The sequence below is a fragment of the Corvus kubaryi genome, unplaced genomic scaffold (assembly GCF_017639235.1).
Source record: "Corvus kubaryi isolate FWS band 111438036 unplaced genomic scaffold, C.kubaryi_AGA036_p1.0 76, whole genome shotgun sequence".
NCBI classification, from domain to species: Eukaryota; Metazoa; Chordata; class Aves; order Passeriformes; family Corvidae; genus Corvus; species Corvus kubaryi.
The window spans coordinates 9,348,148-9,369,586 of NW_024582063.1; the positions used below are offsets into that span (position 1 = coordinate 9,348,148).

Sequence of the window (21,439 nt, forward strand, 5' to 3'; positions counted from 1 at the left end):
TTAAGGCTGGAAAAAACCTCGTGTACTCGCATACAAGCTTGCCATGGTTTCGTTAATTGGCTCAGGCATGTGCAAGCGCACTTACTTAGCTTCCTCCTAGGTCTCCAAGTGCACCAGTTGTAGTGTAGCAAGCACTGCCATGAACTGGTGCTGCTGTGTAGCTCTGTGTGCAGGCCAATTTCTCCCTTTTCTCTCCTAAATCCATTGCTGCAGGAGTAGCAGCCTGAGTTCAGCGTTTTTATAATGGTGAAATAGCCTGTTCTGACAAACTGCATTGAGCTTTGAAAACAGATTGTATCGAGCTTTGAAAACAGATTAGCATAACCAAGCAGAGATGATCTTGTTCTTACTTTCAGGAAGAATGAGAACAATGCCTTAAGAAAGCCAGGCTACCTGCTCCTGGGATCCATTTCCATGGGGGTGTCTGCTCATCCCTCCAATGCAATGTGTTAACAGGAACATCGATTCCTCTGAGCATATGCCTCTCATCCTTGTTGATAAATACACACCAATAGATGCTGTGGGTGATGCATCATTATGTAATTGTGCTTGTGGTGCAGACATTGAACCTCCTGTGACATTACAGATCCTGTATTAAAGACAGAAGCAGCTTTAGCCTAAGCATTATTGCTGATGTGAACTGACCTAAACACGAGCAGATGCACTGCTACTATATGCAATGTTAGGCAACTGTGACATTAATAATTTTCAATTTTAAAACTGTCTTGTTTAATTTGTTCATAGACAAAAACAAATATTTGGGTTCTAAAGATTTGTAGATTAACATCTATGGTGTATAGAGTTGGTATTAGATAACTGTGAGATGTACATTAAGAAACATATTTTGACCTTGACTACTCAGACTTTGATTATTCAACCCTTCCAGTTATTATAAAAGGGGTCAGGTCCTCTTGTACCTACTAATTAAAATTAAAAGCTAAAATGTTCTAAATTTGTCTGAAACCTCAAAACAAATTTAGTATACCAGCAGAGAGAAAAGATTCAAAATGTGGAAGGGGAGAGGGAGAAGAAAATGAATGTCCCAATTCATCAGAATGCTATTGATTTTGACACTGAAATGTTGGAGGCCATTTAAATATTTTAAGCAACACATGAAGCCTTGTGGTCACTACTGGACTGGCATTGGAAAAGCATTGGAAGACATTCCCCTCTGGCCTACCAAGTCACTTTGCCTCCCTGTGCTTTTGTGTTCTACACTGAATAGCACTGACAAAAACCTTATGACCACCCAAACCAAAGCTAGCTATTTTCTGCCAGCACAATATGCTGAATTAGCTTGTGTGGGATCAAACAGACACCAGATTCTGTGATTCTGTCTCAAGTGAACTACAGAGGTTAGGTAATAGGTCAGCATTTCCCACTGGACGTGACCAACATGACTTTCACCTCAGAAAGCCAGGACTAACAACCCCATTTCAAATGAGGTTTAAATTGGGGTCCTGCACCTTGTGGTATGTCTTCTAAGCTTCCTCTTTTCTTCTGGATGTCCCATGCAACCACAAACTGTGTCCTCAGATCATCTAGTCACAGAGACCTTATTTTCAGTCAAAATTACAACTGATCTTACTTTGATTATCACTCTAGTACACCAGCACTATTAAAACAGTGAATATTAGAGGACATTGCTATTTTTCAGAGGCAATTGAATCACAGACAGCAGCAATCTTCATCTGAATTTTTCATCTAAAAAATGAAACCTTTCATGGAGCTGACTAAGATGTCTGTGTGAGCCAGCAGGAGACAGGATTGATGGATATCACAGGGACTGTGCAGAAGTCAGTGATCTGAACCACTGCGAAGCACAGAGCACATGGTCACACCCTTACTGAAGGCACTGAGTTAAAGCTGTCAGTTTAGAGCTGTGCAGGCCAGCACGTCTTAAACAGAAGAATTCAGAGCCAGCTCTTGTTAATTAGGAGTCATGTAATTATGTAGTATGTTTTTCCATTAAAGACATTAGGGAAGGCCTCTTGGGAAAACAACTGTATTTTACTGCAATGAAAAAGAAAAGATACTATCTCCTCATACAATCTTGGTTAAGTCATATCCATGATATATCAGCTTTCCTGGGTGCTCCTGTTAGCTTGGGTAAAACCACATTCAAATAAAAAACTGAGCTTACCTACGACCTTGCTAGTGCTAGTGCTGTAAGCACAAATGCATGACACTATAATTCTCCTAACAGAGTAAGATGTATTAGAATAACTGTTTGGACTGTCTGCAGTTAGCCAGGCCAAAGAACAGGCTGCTGCTTCTCCTATTACCTACACGTCTTTCATCAGCCTATGACTTAATGGAATACTGATCTTAAGGCCAAAAAGCTAAATTAAATTTTTAAAAGGACAACTTTATAATTAGGCTCAATACCTTATATTTTCTAGGCATTAGAAATGTAGTTCATCCATATATGACATTTTTCCTTATGAAATTTTAGACAAAATTACAGTCTCTATTCATCATACTAGCAATTTTCAATAAAATATAAGAATTATCCCCAAACCAAGAGGTTTGAAAATCTATAATGATTATATTAAAATACAAGATTGTTAAATGCCTATCTAGAACATGAAAAAGGATTTAACCCTGTCATGACAACATAGGGAAACTATCTTTAAAACATGAAAATGCCCTAAGCTAATTGTATTGTACTTTATTGCCATAAAACAGAGGGTTGTCTGGGAGTCTTGATATTGCATTTCCATCTCACACATGAGGGGTGGGAGAAACATCCCCAGTTTCCTAAAAAGAGAAGATTTTTGTGGTTGATTCATCTGTTGTTACTCTGCACCACATATTTCAGGCCTATTGGTCATCCTCAGCTTCATTTAAATCCTGCAAGTGTGATCCTAAAAGGGCTTTTTACTGAAAAAATAATAGCTACCCAGAGGGCAGACTCCCCAGATTACTGACACCCATGTGAGAAAAAAAGTAGGCAGAATATGGGCATTTTATTTAACCTGGCCAGCTGGCCAGTCTGTGATGGCTGTGGTGACTGCAGCGTGTGCTCTCCATATCCAGTGGGTGTTGCAGGGAACATTCAGCTGCACTGCTATTAAGGGAGGAGGAAGCAGAGTTCAGGAGACAAAGAACTCAAATCTGTAGGAATCCAGCATTCCTTGCCTCTGTCACTCACAGAACAGCTCGAGAGGATTTATCTTCTACGCTTCTTTGAGGAATAATTCCTGGCTCATGCAATAAATTACTACAGGATAAATGTATGAGAATATTAATAATGAAAGCATCTTGCTCTTCTATGCTACAGCTCATCAAAAGATCAAAATCTTGATCATTACCTGTCTCCTGAGAAGCTGGTATCAGAGCTCATTTCATTCCAGAGAAGCAGAAGTGACACACAGCCCCTGTGCCTGACTTGCCCATGGCCACACAGGAAACCAACAGGGAGGGTTTCAGTAAAATCAAACTGCCCCACTTTTATCAGCAGCATGTGGGATAACTGATGTTCCTGTTGTCTGTGTTTAAAGCAAAGGAAGGACTTATTTGACTGTGTTCTGGTTGAGTCTACTGAAATACTTGCTACCTGGAACTGGCAAACATTGTTCATTAGATTAGACCGAGTAGGCGGTGTTGTTATTCTCATAGAAGATACATTTACAGAACTGTCCTGGAATCATCTTGTTTCCTGAAGCTTTCCCAGTGTCATAATGATGAAACTGATAAAAATCATTAAACTGATTGCTATACATATCTGTTTATGATAGTTGCTGTGATACAGGGCTAGTTACTAAAATAAGCCTACACCAGCTATGCAGACTGAAGTCAGAGATGAGGCTCCTACATACTTGAATGGAGCCAAGACTTTGTGTTAATACCTTAGAACATTAAGTTCTGATTTTACAAATCGAGCTGCTGAGACATTAAAAGTTAAGGAAATTTCTTTCATCAGCTGGATAGGAACCTGTCCTTGCTTGCAATGCCTGTCCTCACACATCTTGGCATTTTTGCCATGTTTGGGTTTCTTCAGTGACCAACTCCAGCATCTGTCTTTAGCCTGGCTCTCCACAGGAAGGGCACAAACTCATTATGTCCAGCAGGTTGGGATCAAGGAGAGGCCATGTCCGAGTCACTGGCAGTGAGCCTGGAGCAGCTCTGTGCCGTGCTTCTGTGGGTAAGTGCTACAGGCCAGGTGGAATGCAGCTCTCTGCTGAGCAGGGATATCTGGCATGGCAGGAGCCAAGCTCCCACAAGGCATGTTGAAATCACATTTCATTTGAGAAAGGGGAAGAGAAGTCCAAGGGAAGTGGTTTTGAGTGCTGCATAAAGAGACTAATGATCAGTTCTCTTCACCCTATGCCATTCATTATTTCAGGACTTTGCCCTTGTCCTCAGGGTTGCAAGACCTAAATTACAATGTGTGTATTAAAACATCAAATCACTGCAGATAGGGAGAGAATCCACTCTGATATTGTGTAGTGATTGTAGCCAGTAGTGTCCGTTTTTATAACTGTATTGAGCTCAGTGTTATTCATTAACTTATACCTGTGTTAGAAAGAAAGGAACTGCACATATTTTAAATTTAACCTGCACTGCTTTTTCTAGTCATGTACACAGAATGCAACCTTCCACTGCCAGTTTCTTTTGGGTATTTTAATTAGAAAGAGAGCCAGAAGGAAAATAATAAGCATTTTTGCCTAAGATATTCTATGGTTTTAGCAAGGTGTTGGACCACATGAGCTCCAAAAATTCATTCCAACCAAAATTAGTTTATGATTCTAGGCCTGACTCCTTTTTAGAAAGAATTGCCACTTCCTGTGGACCTATGTGTGTTACGTACTTTGAAGCCCCTTGCTGATGGGGCTGTTTTCTATCTCCAACCTACAGCTGCTGTATCCAAAGAAGCCAAGTCCAAAGTTGCTGCTGTGCCTGGACATCAGGGTGTATGTGTGTGCATTGTATATGGGGTTGTCTGCTCCTCAGAGATTCCCTGTAACACCAAAACTTGGGGGGTATGTGTGAAATGAGGACAGGATGACAATGTTCATAGCAGAAATACCTCACAGTAATAGTTGTCAACTCCATTACTGTCAAATTAATTCTGAATTGCTGCTCATCATACTCTGTTTAGCTTAAGGGAAGTGAAATGGTGGCTGTGCCTCTGTGACAGAAATGAGAGTAGCTCAGCCCTCTGAGGAGCCTTGCAGAGTGGCAAAGGAAATGTCAAATATAATTTGGTCAAAGAGCATTTTTAAAGTCCTCCAAGGAATAGTCCTTGCTCTATACAATTTATCTCCAAGATATATGAAACAGAGGGAGCTCTTCATTTAGGAAGTATCAGATTTCAGACAAAGCTGGGGACGTTTGGAGTTGAGGCTACGTTTGGACTGAGACAATGTAATTTGATTTTACAGGCCAAATCTGCACCTCCAAACAGCTAAACTTCTTGCTTGAGAGCAGCAAAGAACAGTAGATGGAACAACAGACTGAAATTCAGCATTAGCAGGCTCAGTTTCTAGTCCAGCAATTAACTTGGCATGTGACACCAGGCAGGTCCGTGGCATTATCAGCACTCCTCCTCTAATCTGGCTCAGTATGAATCAGTGCAGCAGACCTTCTTGTCCAAACCAGCTACCTCAATATTTGAACTCTTAGGCAATATCTCAACATGTTTACACACTCTGGTAAGTGAGATTGCATGGCGATGAGCATTAAGGATCTGAATAAATGAAAGATTAACTATTTGGATGCCTAGTTAGAATTTAAATCCCCAAGAAGTGTATTTCTACATTTGTAGTGCATGTGCTGTGTCTAGAGAAAGGAAAAGATAAGGAAAGGCTGAAAACAAGGGAAACTGATCCCTCAGTAGACCTTAATAATTCCTTAGATGCTTTTCTGTAGAGTTGCTGTTTCATTTAATTTTTTTCTTCCTTCCCTCACAAGAAAAGATCTATAGGAGCTTTTCTTGAATCTCCAAGCTTACCAAATTGAAATTTTGTGGAAACACATTGAGGGAGACACTGGGAACATGCAGTGCAAGTCTGTCTCTGTGAGCCAGGCAGAGGTCTTGAGAAAGAAGCTGAGGGTGCTGAGGGAGTTGAATGTGACGGTCTTGTCTAGAAAGCACAACACAGCTACCAGACCTATACATAAATACCAGAATGATCTTAGATGTATGGAGTGTGAGATAACGACCAGGCCTTCTGATCTATAATGTTACTGATGAGAATGCCATTGGTACAGACAGAATTAAATGTTTAAGAGTTGTATACTTAGGGTGATCACACAAAACCTGGATTATTTTCTGGGGTCAAGCAACTGCTGTTGTTGCTTAGGGCTTCACAGATGACTGGTTGTTCTCCATCTTGCAAAGTGACCTTAAAATTTCAGTCAAAAAGGAACTTATAAATTGTGATGACAGTCTGCACTAATTACTCTGTTTGCATGCAAGTATTTTGCTATCTATGCATTCTATGTGCCAGGCTAACAAGAGTGCAAGATGCCGGCAGGTGCTGGTGAAAAAGCAGGTGTAACTGGTGGGGTAATCTCAAGGAGAGAACAACCCCTGTTGCAAATTTCTCTGGCAGGGACTTTACAGACTCGGCAGATTTTGCCCTCTCCCTTGCTTTCTTCCCTGGGCTCACAGCGGTGGCCGTGTGGCTCCCTGTGGCCAGAGGGAGAATTGCTTTTCCTGAGCAATCCCAGTGAAGATTTTATTTGCGGGGTCACTTTGACATAATTCTGGGAGGTGGCATTGTAACTTTTGACTTTTAAATGCTTCAGTCTTATCCATATAAAGCTTTGGAGCATGACTAATTAATACAATAATCACCTCTCACAGAGAACACATTAACTCCCTGAACTCTCAAGACCTACAGGACCAGAGAGAACGCTGGAAGTCACTGAGAAACTGAATTAGCAGATTCTCAGGATGGCAGCCAGTAAGGGACTTCATGCACTCATGTGTGCTGAGGGATGAGCACCATGCCCCAGGGACCCAGGCAAAGCTGCTGTCTTCACTGGGATTACACCATGTGGGTACTTCCCTGAGGACAAAAGCGAATAAGCTCCAGAGAGCTCTGGAGCCCTGTATTTATTCAAACTAATATTCTGTGAATCAAACGATCTACTTAACTAAACATGCATTTGACCACAAAAATTTTATATTATTTTTAGCTGGCATTGCAGACCTACATCAGAGTTGCATCTTTTTCTCACTCTGCATCTATCTTCTACAAAATTCCCCTATCTCTTCTGCTTTAATTCATCAGTGATCTGTGTGGTTGCTCTTGAATTTTGATTCTCAGAGCTTGTTATGCCTCTTCATCCTTTTTAACGATGAGATAAGCCTCTAACAGACAGATAGAAGTAATCAGGGTGTTTGAAACGAGCCGTACACAACAATACAAGTAATGTTTTCTTTCTGGTTTTAGGTAGAAAAAGAGAGGGCGATTACAGATCAGTGTGATCCATAAATTCTTTCCAATCTGTATTTTTACTACAGATTTCCAGGCTTCAAGGCAAATTCAAGATGATCCTGAGATCACCAAAATAGAAGCAAAATAGAAGCTCCGATTCTGAGCTTCAGCCCCTCCAAAACTGAATGAGGTATCACAGAAATCAGATTTCACATTCAGAAAGAGAAATTCTCCATGGATTTGTTTGTCACATAGCACAATAATTGTTATCACCCTAATTTTGCAGACTTGTGGCCTGTGGACTGCCTGAGGTGTCAGCAGCCATTACCCTAAACTGTCTCATTTATACTGTAGCTATTCACAATGTATTGCCCTATTGTGTAGCATCACTGTAACATTTTGTCCCTTTCTCTCTTTCCAGAAGGATGGTAGCACTGTGGAAGAAAAAAAAACATAATCAAAAGCTGCACAGACAGTTGTGTAACAGCTGATAGGTAGCTGCAGTTGCTGATGAGTATTTTGGAGGTGGCAGACAGCAAGGGCAATGAAGAATTACTGCCAGCATTTAAAGGGACTCTGCCAGGCTACAAAATAATCCTGATAAAAGAAATACTTATCAATTTTTCCACAGTTCCCATCAAGCTGACTTTTGATGGAGTGCCAGTCATGTATCACTGCAGACTGCAGAAGGGGCCTACTGTGGAGTTTGTTTGACACAGGAGGAAGATCTGCGGTGTCCTTTAGGAAAAGCCTTGGCAAGCACCATGAGACCAAAACCATCAGCAAGTGGTTGTTCATACCCCAGAGTGCTGCTGGCTCAAGGCACAGCCAGCCAGACCAGAACTGCTTTTCACGGTTCCCAGTCATCCTTAGAAGTGGGTTTGGAATGCGGTGTAACAATCAGGTATGATTCTGACATAATGCTCTCTCAAACATTAAGCCCTGAATGACAAGGACTGGTGTTGGTTTAGGATGCTGTGTTAGGAGCTCATCCTTACTCAAAATTCAAAGTCATTCCTGATGCATTCAGCTTCCTTAGGCAGTCCTGCTCATTTCATAGGTGCCCTTGCTTTGTTTGAGGGTCCACTCCATGCACAGACAATTGAAGCACAGCCATAACCTGTAACTGAGTTCTGTTCCTATTGGGCATTTCCTTAAGCATTCTGAGGTGCCTCTAATTTCTGATAGTGTAGTCCAGCTTTTCCAGGAAAGCCTGACAAAAGAGATCCAGATAAAAATATAGAACTACCCTCTATTGCAGTACCTTTTTTACCCCCTATGGGCTGTCATAGAACTGAGAGCAAACAATCCAACTGACAGGTAATTCCCCTGGAAAGTCCTGAGTACAGATCTTCCATGCAGCAGGTTCTTCCTCTGGTCCCAGATATTTCCAGGTAGCTTTTGACATTTTCTGTTGCTGGATTTGTTGAGTGCCAAAATAACTCCCCTTTGAACACCATAGGAACAGCTTCAGTGACCTGGAAAATCACAATCTGTTTCTTCCCTTCCACTTGGAAGACTAGCCTTGAACTTCCCATGCTGCCACCAGCAGCTGAGTCTCAGTGTTGGCAAGTTGTGATAGGCACCATGAGTCACAGTGCTGTGACCTTAGTGCTGAGCCTGCCTGGTGCCTATGGCTACACAGAAACTGTGAAAGTTCCCCCATCTCTGATCATAGGGGTCCTTAGCTCGCTCACTGAAGCATTCTGAGCCCGGTTTCCCAGTCCCAGCCTCACACCTCTCCTCTGCAGTGAGGGTAATGCATGTCCAGTCAGCACATCAGTGTGGGCTCTGAGAGGATAAATCAGGCTGTGGGATCAGGATAGCATTCAGGATCATGGGTAAAGTACAGAAAAGGCAAATATATTCCCTGTGAGTATTGGAGAATCCTTCAGTAAAGGGCTGTGCTAGTTTTAAGAAATGGCCCAACTGGTTCCCATTGAAGGCAAACTTTTGGTTGCATAAGAAATAAATAGCTGTATATATACATGTATAGACACATACACGTTTGTTTTGAAGTACCCTTCTCAAGGTATTTCTGTATGAACAAAATGTGAAGCAAAGAACAATATTTCGTAAGTATACTGGCAATAGTATACCCTGCAATAGCTGGCTCCCTGCTTTCTCCTATTAACCTGAATGTATTGTGTCTGTCTTTTCCATAATAAGTTCCACTCAGAAGCTGCTGCTGCCTAGGCAAGAGGTCGTACTGATGTCATTAAGTGTCTTCCTGGAAGCCTCCTACAGAAATAAAGCTTAAAAACTGCGAGAGAAAAAAGTAAGGTGGCCACCTGGCTCTTTAAATACTTATGCCTTACCACAGTGTTTGTTGATTGTTTCAAATGAGGACAGCTGAAAATATTTAAACATATTTGAGCATGAAAGCAAAATTTGCTAAAATGTATCTGTCAAGTGTAAATGTTCTAGAGACATAGATGGGCCCTGCCTTACAGAATGGATATGGTGAGGCAGTGAGTTCCTTAAAGATTTATCTTCAGCCAAGTTATTTGCCTTCTGTTATTTCCATTGACGACGGTGTCTCTACAAGCCTCACTGCCCACCTCTTGCTTGATCGTAAAGTTTAAGCCAGAAAGAAATATGCTGCCATCAGTCTTAACTTTCTGATGAGAAAATTTCACCCTGCTAATACAGATAAAACTTCAGTTAAAGTTTATCTTTCAAAAAAAACCACTGTCCTGATTTATGAACATAAAAAAATCAGAGAATGTCCACTCATCTAAGTTGTCTGCTCCTAAATTTATTTGTTCAGTTAAAAATCTGTGCATTCTCCTCTAATTCGCCTGATTTCATCTTCCAAAAATCAGTTCATGTTGCACCTTTCTCCATCAGTCTAAAGAGCTTGTAAGTACCAGGCATTTTCTCCACATGAAAGCACTTATTCACTGTAATCACCTTACTGTAATATCAGTAGGACTGGATTTCAGTTTGGTTTGAGAATAAAACACCACAGATTGATAAAACGTTCTTCAGGAAGCAGTGGAGCTAGTGAAGTTCGTATTCCTGAGGATTTGTATCTCATAGTTAAATTCTCTGGTGTCTCAAGGGCACACAATAATCAAAGGTTTTCCCAGCAGTGAACCCATCCATCATCATCATCATCATCATCATCCATGTGGACTCTGGTATAATAATGCAGTTGAGCACTTTGGGATGTTTCTTCTCTCTCTGCTGAGTTATTTTTTTGGAATTTGTAGGAGGACAAGAGACATAGAGACCAAGAGAAATATATAGGTGATAATGATCAGTTAAGTTATATTTCCATAGGGAACCAGACCAAAAAAAAAAATCAGTTTATACAAAGAAAACACCAGCTTTTAAACCTTTGCAGTGAAAAATACCACTCCAGCTGCTTCCATTTGAACTGCCTTGTTTTCAAAACCTATTTTTGTTATTGTCATCAGGAAAACCGCACAAGATCCTCACTAAGGCTATGGGTGTTACACTTGTACAGCAGCTCCAAAATTCAAATCTTCCCTGTTGAAAATCAGGCAGCCAGCTTCTTTTAATTTGAACTCAGGGACACCAGGGAGTTCTGCACCATATGGTACCAGAATATTTGCCTTCTGCAAAAAATTTCTGTCTCCCCATCCTCTGCTACAACCACATGGCCTTTTTTTCCTGATGTTCAGTTGCATCAGATATAACTTGTATTCTTGGCTTTAGAATTTATTCAGCCCTCAAAGCAAAGGATTGTTATGGGGTTTCTGTGTTGTTTTACAAGGAGCTATAGGAGATCACGCACTTGCATTGTCAAGAGTACAACAGTGACAGGTGTCTCCTGTTAAAACCTTGCTACAACTGTTTATGGACCTTGCTCCATGGAAAATACTGTCTCTACCCCATCTATCTCACACACCGGTCACCTTTAACATTGCAAAATCTGACCATGAGGTATTGCAATTTGAGATCAGTCTGGTATGAAAACCCATTCCTTCAGTATCTGCTACCAAAACCCACACCTGAAATAGGTATTCTACTTGTAATAGATAAGCACTGTTTTCCCTTCTCCTTTTGCTACTAAGTAAGCAAAATGTAGTACTGATGAAAACTAAACTCTGCCATTGTCCAAATGGAATAGGAATAGAGGTCACACTGTGTCACTTCTGGCAGTCATTTTTTTAAAAATGTATGATCAGTTCTTGGGCTGAGAGACAGCAGCCATCCTGTGTGAAGAGAAATGTGTTTCATTTGATGCTTTCTTTTGGTGTGTGGGGGTAGCACAGGTTGTACGACATTTTATGTTCTGTTTCACAGCATCCTTTCTTGACAGCAGTGGATGTGGAACTTTTTCAAAGTTAGATTATGGATAGAACTACATGGAATGAGCCAAACCATAAGCAACATGTGATGACCAGCTATTTCCACTTCCGCTGACAAATCTTCATGCCTCATTACATACAGAAAGCAGACTTGAGCATTGTAGATCATCAGAGCACTTCCCTTAAAGACAGGAATTTCCAGTTGTTCTCCAATAGGACTAAAAGATGAAAGTGTTAGCATACTCTTATAATCCTTATTCTTGATATTGGTGAGTGACTTCAAAATTTCTGAAACAACTCTGTTAGACAACTTTACAATAAGAGGAGAGGATCTTGCTGTCTTTCTGTCTCACTCTTCTTGTGCAACCTCTTTCACTGGGGTTATTTGGAAACATTTTGCATCTTCAGTTACACCAGGACTAGAACAGTGTCTTCTTAAGTTTGGGCTGCTTTGTATTGAAGATTTTGGAAAATTGTGACAAAAGGAGCTGGAACTCTCTTCCATCTTTTATTAATGGCCATGCATAAATTACAGGTTGTGTTTCTGTAGCTTGCCTTACTTCAGAGACACCTTTTGCTGTGGTTAGCAGTAGTGGCTGTAGTTTAGATGGGAAAAAAGATAATGGTAGTTATCTTAGAAAAAAGATAATGGTAGTTAGTTTGGCTTGATGTGGTATCTCTAGATCAGGTTTTAAAATCTGTGCCTGAGGTTCTTCACTAACTTGAAGAGGATCAGAGATTTCACAAACGGATGCTTTGTTCTCTTGGTTAGCATGAGTTAGTGAGAAGCCTCATGACAGAGAGGGCTTTCCAGCTGAGGTTTCATTGCTCTGAGCATCAAAATCTGTTGAGAACTTTCCTCTGCCACCAGAGGTCATGCCCCTCTCTTCTAGCATGTTGAAGTCTTCCTCACTGTTCATTTCCTGATCCTCTGGCATAAGAGCATATGTAGGACTGGTATCCATCTCCAAAAAAGATACTTCCAACATTGACTTAAATTGGCAGGGAGTTTCTACTTGCTTCAGTAGGAATTTACCCAATTGTGCAAGCTGCTGGTGGACAGGATATATTTTGTTTAGAGGTAGCATTCCCTCATGGAAGAAGATACAATCTTCTTAGACACAACACCAGTAAAATCAATGCACATTTTTAATAAACATGGTCTTAACTAAAGACCTTTACAATCAATTTTGCACTTTGCTTGCAGAATGATTTCACTCCAGCAATCAATCCTAGCCTCCACAACTCTCTGCTGTAGCAGAATCAGACCCAGTAGCTTTGTCATGGCTTTTAATAAAGATGTTAAAAAAAAAAAAATCAAGTTCAGATGCTTATCTGATACATACTGAAACCTATTAAGCACCTGTGCTAGACAATCGTAACAGCATTGCTGAATTTACAGTAGAAGGAAATGTGAAATTTAAATGTGTGTCATGAGAGAAAAGCAAAGACTGAGATGGATTAAAAACAAACTAACTTTGAATTAACTGCTGCTTCTCCAGCAGTTATATTCTCCTAGGAATAACCCACTCAACACTACAGGCTTGATTTTGTAGAAAGGAAACACACACTTACATTACTTGCACGTCAATCACACAACTCTAAGGTGTTTTCTAGCCTTCCTAAATATTGTAAAACCCAGTGAGTTTTGCATCCGTAACTGCAGAGGTTCTACTACTTAACTTAAAAAAGAAATTTAATAAAGGTAAGTTCAGTGAGCCTGTAAGTAAGTAAGTTCATGATCTGTTTAGGATCATGAGAATTAAACTCTGTGAATCTTTTTACCTAGTAAAAATGAATAAATTGAAAAATAAAATGACATTTACTCCTCACCTAGGCTGTACCTCCTGCATTTATGATGCATTAATCTAGATGTAATCACATAATTCTACAATTCTAACCAAGAATAATTATAAATAATTATATCAATTTTCAACAAGTTATTTGAATAATTAATTGCATATATAGGAGGAATGAGGCCTTCTGTAGAAGCAGACTGTAAATCAAATGTTTTCCTTCATTTTATCTGATGAGTGGGGACTTTTTGTTTTATTTTTTTCACTTATGGTTTTAAGGATTTTTACTACATCCAGCATTGGGGTGTGATAAAGCTGGAACTGGTCTTCTCATCCAGAAAGGCTCTTAGTATCTTAAAAAACAGAAAGTCTCAGAAACCCAGAGACACAGCAATTACACTGAAATGAAAAAAGGTGTATGGTTCTGAGATAGGGAAATCCTGGTTAACTGTGAAGCCAGCTTAAAAAGCAGCAAATATAGCTGCAGAAGAGAAAGCCTCCTTGATTCTCAGAAGCCACAGCTCTTCTGTGAAGGCTCTGAACTGACTGATGTACTGATGTGGCTCATTTGCCATAGTCTCCAACTTTGCTCCCAAGATCCTATTCACCATTTTAAGACTTCCTAGCCAGCTGTCATTGTCAAACAATTCCTGCAGAAAGCACAAAAAATCAAACAAAATATGTTTTGACAAAGAGACCAGTAAAAAAGAATCTGAACTATTGTGTCACCGTGGCAGGCAGGTTCCCTGAGTTCACAGACTGAAGCTGGCTCAGAGAGGGGCAAGCTGCCCCATTCCTCGTGCAGGTGACTAGAAGCCTCGTGAGTATCAGCACTGTTAAAGCACTTCAGTTTCTCTTGCCAGCGGACACAGGGAAGCACACTTGGTGCCACTGACTCGTGCAGAGGATATACTTTTTGCTCTGTTCATCATAGAGGTGCCAAGACCCCTTCATGGACTCCACCTGAGAGAGCAGGGAATGTAACTGAGAGCTCTGATCAAATGTCTCTGTAGTGATGGTGGCTGAACTTGTGGCTCCTCAGCTCGGTGTGACTCACCCAAACAATTCTGACAGAATCACAGAATGGAACGGGCCTTAAAGATCATTCAGTTCCAACCCCCCTGCCGTGGGCAGGGACACCTTCCACTAGACCAGGTTGCTCAGAGTTCTATCCAACCTGGTCTTGAACGCTTCCAAGGTTGGGGCATCCACAACTTCTCTGGGCAACCTGTTCCGGTGCCTTACCATTGACACAGTAAAGAATTTCTTCCCAATATCTAATCTAAACTGGCCATCTTTCAGTTTAAAGCCACCTCCCCTTGTCCTGTCCCTGTATTTTGTCAGTCCCTGAGTTTAAGAGAGAATCCCCTGTGTCATGGATCTCAAGGTCCTCAACACAAAAAGAATAACTATATTCACATACCTTAAAATGTCCTTATTTATACACTCAAAAAAAAAAATCTGTAAGAAATCCTTCTTTCTTCTCCTACCTTAAAACTCACTGACTGCAAAGCAGAACCTTAGACTTTGCAAATAAGCAGCACAGATTCTCCTGTGACTTCGAGTTCATGGATATAAAACTTTGCCAACTGAAGTGGTCTCACAATCTGATTGCTATGACTGGGGCTTACCCTTCCCTGAATGCAAGGCAAGGCAAGGCAAGGCAGATTCTTGCAGGGCTCCTCTGTCTCCTTTGTGGACACTGGCCCTTCACAGCGTGATTTTCCACACACTACTGAGGCACATTACAAATTTTTGATTTAACAATATTTTGATTTTGGAAACCCACAGAGTTTTTGTGGATTTTATGCAGTGTAAGTGCTTCATTTACTATGTACCTTCCTGGAAACATAAGCTTGCAACATAAAAATGCTAGAAAGTTTTCTTTCATTTTTGTTCCTGCTACTCTTGTAATTCTCTCTTTTATTTATACAGCCTTCCACTGACATACACAACAATTTATTTGGAAGCTTAATAACAGAGACAGCATAGTGGAAAAGACTCTTTAACTAGAGGATTCTGAGAGGCAGAAGAGGGTAACAGAAGGATGAATATCAGTCTTTGTTTACTGGAAACAAATAAACCCCTGTGACAGTCTCCCTGCCACTGCTCTGCCACTCGTGGAAGCGAGGAGAATAGTCCTTAGCTAAGTACACGTTTTTGTTAAAAATGTAAAAGGCGAAATACTGTGCATAGTGCATAAAATGTCAGTGATTTTCCCAAGCTGTCAAATTCCTAACATTTCCCTGGCTACAATTTATCTCAGAATTTTGGTGACAGGATGCTCAGCACAACATTTCAAACCTTCAAAAAATATTTCACAATCTTAAGCCACTTCTTTTTTTCCCAATAATTTTTTACGTCAGGATTTTCAACTTTATCATCATGTGATTGAAAATGAAGGCCTCTTGCCCCCAGGATGCTTGTTAGAGCTCCCAACAAAGGCACGTGACTACATTTGCCATCAGCTCCTATGTATGCCACCTGTTCCCAGAGACTCTGATGACACCAGGCAAAACTGCCAAATGATACTTCTAAGCAAGGCCATAGGGCAGGACTTTTTCACAGGTCAGTGACTGTAAGTGTGTGGCTTGTGCTTCTGGCACCTTAACTTGAAATGAACAGCAATCTGCCCAAACAGGAAAGGCCCTGGCACAGGGATGAGGAGCTTCCTGTTTCTGCTTCTGAGACACACGTTGGCACAGCCAGCCTGCAGACCACTGCTATCAGTAAGAGGTCAGCAGGCACTTTTCCTACTTTCAGGTGCAGTTGTATGAGTGCCAAAGAGAATGCAGAGGCAGAAAAGACTTCAGCAGTAGCTGGCATTCTACCTGCAGTTTTTGCAGGAAGTACAAAGCATTAGCCAAAGGAAGTGTGGTGTGAATGAAACTGGAGAGGGCCTGGCTGCTCTCCAGTTGTAACAGCTGGGTTATCAAGGCTTTGCAGAAGCTGTAGAGTCACTAAAGTGCCCCAAGGTACACTGAAGCCTTTTGAAGGCTCTGCTGCCTGCCTTTCCAGATGTGGTGGCTTGTAAGCCAGGACATATTTGGCAGGAGCTGCACACTATCACACTGCCTTAGGACCATCCCTTCCAAGTGTACAGAAAGGTGCTGGATTCAGGGAAAGCCGGAGCTGCACAACATTCTGCAGGTGTGATGACCTGGGAGAGAACCTGGACGAGATTCTGCCATCATTGCTCATGATGAGACTTTAATGTGGTTTCTGTGCGTTTTTCTCCCATAGGAGAAACAAGGCAGGAGAAAATCTTATTTTGGGATCATAGCATGGGTTTTTTAGACATTGGGAGTTAGAGAAATAGCGACTGACCTACCTGGTAATGAAAATCTCTGTGACAACAATGGTGCATGGAAATCTGGTGATGGCCGTACTTGAAAAACTTTCCCCCAATATATCTGAAGGGACTGTGAGTACAAATAAATTAATGAAAAATCATTTGACACTGTCCGTTCCACAGTAAGAAACTCTAATATTGTTGCTTAGGCAGCTCAAGTCAGCAAAATATTTACTTACTGTATCACTTAAAGCATTTATTGACAAATATTTTGAGAGGTTCTAGATAGGATTTTTAATCTGGAAGGTGTACACTACCTCCCTTTCAAAAGAGGAGAAACTGAGGCACAGATCCTAAACTTGTCCGCTTTCCTAGGAATGACTTAGTAAGCGAGCCAACAGAAATTATGGATTATCATACTAGAATCCTTCCTTAGAGTCAATTCCAATACTTTAAATTTTGATTTATTAAGGATTTAAGGACACTCCAGAATTTCACTTTTGAAGTTCTATACATCTCAAATAATCAGTCTTTTAATCAGTTTAAATAGCGGTTTTAATGATCAATTTGAGCACGTTCTGTTCTTAAGGTTAATGAATACTATTTTGAAAATTAGCATATATATGAAGACATATATAACATATAGGGCTGATAGTTTCATTACAAGAAAGAGAGCTAAGTAATTACATACTTTCAAAATGTCCAGCCATGCATTGTTTTTAAATATTACTTTACAGAACATAAGGAATGGATAATAAAGCAAACCTGGAGTTAGTAGAATTCATATGCTCCCCTCTCTGAAAGCAAAAATGTGTCTTTTCTCCTCAGTCTCCTCCTCATTAATTCCCATCCTCTTAGCCTGTCGATTTTACAGTCTTTTGTGTAAAGACTTGACCTGCTGCTGTCTTTTGCTGTCCTGTCCACGGCTGCGTTGTGCAGAGTTTCTTCAATGAATGTGTTCTTTGCTTCCCTCACAAAGCAAAAGAGGAAAAGTAGTGGGAAATTTTATCCTCTGATACTTTTTAGAGTGTTTCTCTCTAATATCCCAGTATTTTGTATGTTTTTGTTAATCCTGTGTATGATTTTTGTCATTCAAGTCAGTAGCCAGAACATTACCAAAAATGATGTAGTCTGTGTACAACAGTCCTAGGTAAATGTAAAATTTCTGGGCATGGACCTAAGGAGAGAAAGTGAGGAGAAAAAACCCAATGTGCACAAAGACATGTAAGGACAAACGCAACTGAATATTAAAAACCCCAAACTACTTCTGTGGTGAAAATGAACTCAAATAAAACACTCATTGTCTCAGTCACTCCAGTATTTATAATTTCTCTCGTTGTCATGTAAAAATATTTCTAAGATCTCTTACCTGTCTAATATTGAATACTTAACTTCTCCTTTTTTTGCTAGAAGACTTTGGCACATTTGAGATCCTGGACTGTGACTTTACATGTCTTTCACCTCTTTGAAAAGAAAAAAACCAAGATTTTTCTCAGCTGTTTTTCTAATTATTTTTATAAAGTGCATTTATTTTTCATCATTCATCATTTTTATGGTTTTATTTACAGCACTTTTCCTATTGAGCTTATTTTCACTTTCTGAACCTGGGCAATCTTCTCTGACTGGAAAACAAAAAAAGCTGCCAGAAACATAACTTAATTTTCTACAGTGCTTTACTATACTTTTTTTTGCTATAATTTGTATAATTAGGCTGTGTTGGACTTCCACAGCAAAGTGTAAGACATTTATTTTTACCTATTTCCATTTACAAGAAACAAAGTATCTTTAGCGAAATATGAAGTTGCATAAAATATTATTTATCTTGATGTAAAAAAAAAAAAAGAAGAAAAGAAAAATGAAATATTAGAAGCAATATTGTAAACAGGTTATTGAAAACTACTTGGTGGCTTTTGAGGGCCTGAAGTCAGCACATGTATTTTCAGGACTAGAAATCTGAGAGTTCCTCCTGAACTAGAGACCAGAGCTGAAAATACAATACCTGACAAAAGAGGCCCCCATTCCAAACTTGATATGTATTTTTGGGATCATTGGCGTCTGGGTTCACTTACATGTCCATATAAAAGAAGAAAAAAATTCTTACATTTTTTTATAAGTATGAAAATCAGAAAGAAAGAAAATGGAGTGCCTGTTAAAAATTTTAATGACCACTTTTAGAAATGCATTTTTCTCAAAATTAGCCAGCTCTTAGTAAGTATAAAAAAAAGTAAAATGACTCTGCTGCTGGCTTTTGAAGCATGACATTTTGACATTTCTCTGATCCAAAGCAACATTTCTAAAGAATCTTTTAAGATAGTCCCTAGACAAAACACAGTATTGAAATCCTACTCTATTTCTTTTGAAATATAAATAGAAAGGCTCCCATTGATAACAGTGGGAATGCACAATGACCTTCTGCTAATTTGAAAGTACAGAAGTTTGAAACAGAGATATTTGAAACCAGAAATGAAGCTTACAGCCTGAATAATACATACTGCTTGTCGTTTTTATTGTGTAATGCTGTAATTTATTCACTATGCTAATGGTACATGTGAGGATTTTCTTTCAAGGTAATTGAAATCAGTAATAAACATGAACCCTTTAGATCACCCTGGTACTCATTAATTACAAAACTAAAATGTCTTCACACTGTATAATTCATTTGCTCATTTTTTCCTGTAAAGAACACACATTCTCCAGAGATAGAAATCTATACAATTTTTATAGTGGACAGCAGGAGTTTTTGTGCCTCCTGGTGATAAAAGTAAAGGTTTCAATTTTTCTAAAGACTAATAGAAGAATATTTGATAAATATTCAGTAACACCATGACACCTACTCCCATCAAACCTATTTCAAACCTGAAACAAAATTGGGGAATAATCGAGACCACGTGGAGATGTAATATGAGGAAATACTCTGTCCTGTTGCTGAATTTCTAGGTCAGGACATACAACTGTTCCCTTTCACAACTGATGCAGGAAAGGTGTCCCTGCCCATGGCAGGGGGTTGGAACAAGATGATCTTCAAGGTCCCTTCCAACCCAGGCCATGACGACTCTATGATTATACAAGCATGTTACAATGCTTTGCTGAAGGAGTTTCTGTTCCAGTCACAGCCACTTCCACACATAGACAGATTAAATTGAATCCAGAACTGCACCCTGGCATCATTCCTTATCATAAATGATGCTAGAAAACACACTACATTCATCTTAAAATTTCTATAATGTCATTAGTATCTTGTGGTGTTACTCAGTGCCATTTATGTAACCTCAGTATTTGCTGGCTCAATGTTTGGATGTGGGCCCACACATTGCTGCTTCCAAATTTCACATTTTAAGCCATTACGTTATTTGGTTTATTTTCGGCAGGTGGTTTGTGTATGATGTAGCATGAGTGTTCATATGTGGTGGGCCAGTAGAGCTGCCATGATTTTTGTAGTTTTTCATGAATGATTTTTTTAAGAATTATGAGAAATTTTCCTCCCTGGTTTTAAAGGAGAATTTTCACTGAACATGCTGACTTGGAAGGGACCCACAAGGATCATCGAGTCCAACTCCTGTATTACGGCAGGCCTGGGCCCTAGGGTACATCACTGTGTCCTGCAGCTGTAGGGAGGAGGAGGAGAGAAGATCCAGCAGGCAGGAATTGTGCAGCAAGATTGATTTATTTGATTATTTTACAAACTCTTTCATAAACTTTTTTCTTCATAGTCTAATTGGACAAAGGATCAGCCACCCCTTGGGGGTGATTGGCTAAAATCCTAAAACATCCATTGTCAAAATATTTTTCTACTATACCATAAACAAGACTCCTCAAGGCTGCAGGTGTTTGGTTGTTTACATAACTGCTACCCCTTCTGTGAGAGAGAAAAGTCTCTCACGGACTTAGAAAATAGCAAGAAAATCTTTGCTAGCAGCATTTTTGTATCCACACTCCTGTACCTGCACAGGACATCCCCAGGAGTCACACCATGTGCCTGAGAGCGTTGTCCAAACGCTCCCTGAGCTCTGTCAGGCTGCCTGGTGCTGTGACCACCTCCCTGGGGAGCCTGTTCCAGCGCCCGAGCACCTTCTGGGTGAAAAACCTTTCTTTAATATCCAGCCTAAACCCGCCCTGACACAGCTTCAGGCCACTGCCTTGGGTCCTGTCACTGGGCACCACAGGGAAGAGGTCACTGCCTGCCCCTCCTCTTCCCCTCATGAGGAATTGTAGACTGCAATAAATCCAGATTAGATTCTTTTAAACAGCTTAAGTTTTTTTAAGCATTTCTGAATATTAAAAAAAAAAAAAACAACCAAAACCAACTCCGCTAAGATGTTCCAACTTTCTGTCATCATCTATCCAATACATGTAAACATTTCAGGGAAGGTGATGATTTACTGTTATTTTTAATGGAAAAGAAACGCCCCTTCCTGAGGAGCTATGAATATGCGACTTATTGATAATACCTGCAGGCCCGGTGATTTGTCTAATTAGGAAGAAGGGAAGGGAAGGGAAGAGAAAGAAAAACGGAAAAGGGGAAACGTGGCGGAAAAGAAGGGAAAAAGTGGGAAAAGCTGCGCTGGGCGTCTCCCTCAGCCGCGGGCGGGGCGAGGGGCGGGGCGAGGGGCTCGCTGTGGCCGCGGGCCCCGCCCCCGGCGCTAACGGCCGTACCCGCCGGGCCGCGCGGGCGCTGTTTAC

The 21,439-nt window shown here is 40.4% G+C and overlaps 1 long non-coding RNA gene across 1 annotated transcript; it reads right to left on the minus strand.

Moving 5' to 3' along the window:
• Positions 1 to 295: 295 nt before the first annotated feature.
• On the minus strand, positions 296 to 21,331 carry LOC121675948. The gene is made up of 4 exons (XR_006020292.1): positions 21,208 to 21,331; positions 18,129 to 18,222; positions 16,799 to 16,889; positions 296 to 589 (listed from the first exon to the last, which is right to left on the minus strand). It is a non-coding gene; the product is annotated as an uncharacterized LOC121675948 (long non-coding RNA).
• Between the last annotated feature and the right edge of the window lie 108 nt (positions 21,332 to 21,439).